The sequence below is a fragment of the Orycteropus afer genome, unplaced genomic scaffold (genome assembly GCF_000298275.1).
Source record: "Orycteropus afer afer isolate SDZICR_OR568_19922 unplaced genomic scaffold, OryAfe1.0 scaffold00058, whole genome shotgun sequence".
NCBI classification, from domain to species: domain Eukaryota; kingdom Metazoa; phylum Chordata; class Mammalia; order Tubulidentata; family Orycteropodidae; genus Orycteropus; species Orycteropus afer.
Window position 1 is genome coordinate 1,880,033 of NW_006921645.1, and position 1,773 is coordinate 1,881,805.

The following is a 1,773-nucleotide window of genomic DNA, read 5'->3' on the forward strand; positions in this document are numbered from 1 at the left end:
AGAATATGTAATATAGCATGGGCTGCCCTAAGAACAAATAAATCTCTCTTGGAAGTATAGCTAGAATGCTCTTTAGAAGCAAGAATAATGAGATTTCACCTCATATACTTTGGATATGTTATCAGGAGGGACCAGTTCCTGGAGAAGGACATCAGACTTGATAAAATAGAGGATCAGTAAAAAAGAGGAAGACCATCAATGAGATGGATGGACACAGTGGCTGCAACCATGAATTCAAATATAGCAATGATTGTGAGAATGATAGAGGACCTGAGTGTTTTGTTCTGTTGTACATAGGGTCCTTATAAGTTGGAACCATCTCAATGGTGCCTAACCACAACAATAGTTCATTGTAGACGGTCTTCCAAAATACATGTGTATTCATCCAAAGTTATATCACAGTTATATCCAAACTTAGCACAGTAGACACACAAATGACTTACTATGCAAGATAAAAGAGCTGAACAGAAGATTTCAAAGAGCAGCTCGAGCAGACAAAGCCAATTACTATAATAAAATGTGCAAAGACTTGGAATTAGACAACCATAAAGGAAGAACATGCTTGGTCTTTCTTAAGCTGAAAGAATTGAGGAAAACATTTAAGCCTCAAGTTGCAATACTGAAAGATTCTATGGGCAAAATATTGAATGATGCAGAAAGCATCAAAAGAAGATGGAAGGAATACACAAAGTCACTGTACCAAAAAGAACTGGTCATTCTTCATCCATTTCAGGAGGAGGCATATGTTCAAGAACCAATGGTATTGAGGGAAGAGGTCGAAGCTACCCTGAGGGAGTTGGCGAGGAACAAGCCTCCAGGAATTGATGGAGTACCCATTGAGATGTTTCAACATACGGATGCTCCACTGGAAGCACTCACTTGGTTATGCCAAGAGATTTAGAAAACAGCTACCTAGCCAAGTGACTGAAAGAGATCCATATTTGTACCCATTCCAAAGAAAGGTGATCCCACAGAATGTAGAAATTATCAAACAATATCATTAATATCACATGCAAATAAAATCTTACCGAAAACAATTCAAAAACAGTTGCACCAGTATATTGACAGAGAACTTCCAGAGGTGCAGGCTGGATTCAGAAGAGGATGTGGAATGAGGGATATCTTTGCTAACATCAGATGGATCTTGGCTCAAAGTCAAGAATACCAGAAAGATGATTACTTGTGTCTTATTGACTATGCAAAGGCATTTGATTGTGTGGGTCATAACAAATTGTGGATAACATAGAGAAGAATGGGAATTCCAGAAAACTTAATGATACTCATAAGGAACCTATACATAGACCAGGAGGCTGTCATTCAAACAGAAAAAATGGAACACTGCATGGTTTAAAATCAAGAAGGGAGTGTGTCATGGTTTTATCCTTTCATCATACTTAATCAATCTGAATGCTGAGCAAATAGTCCGAGAAACTGGACTATGTGAAGAAGAATATGGCATCAGGATTGGAGGAAGAATCATTAACAACCTGTGATACATTGATGACACAACTTTGCTTGCTGACAGTGAGGATGACTTGAGTTACTTAGTGATAAAGATTGAAGAATACAGTCTGTGGTATGGATTACATCTCAATATAAAGACAACAAAAATGGTCACAACTGGACTAAAAAGCAGCAACATGATAAATGGGGAAAAGTTTGAAATTGTCAAAAACTTCACATTGCTTGGTTCTATAATCGACACCAATGGAAGCAGCAGTTCGGACATCAGATGACATATAGCACTGGGCAAATTGGCTGCAAAGGACCTCT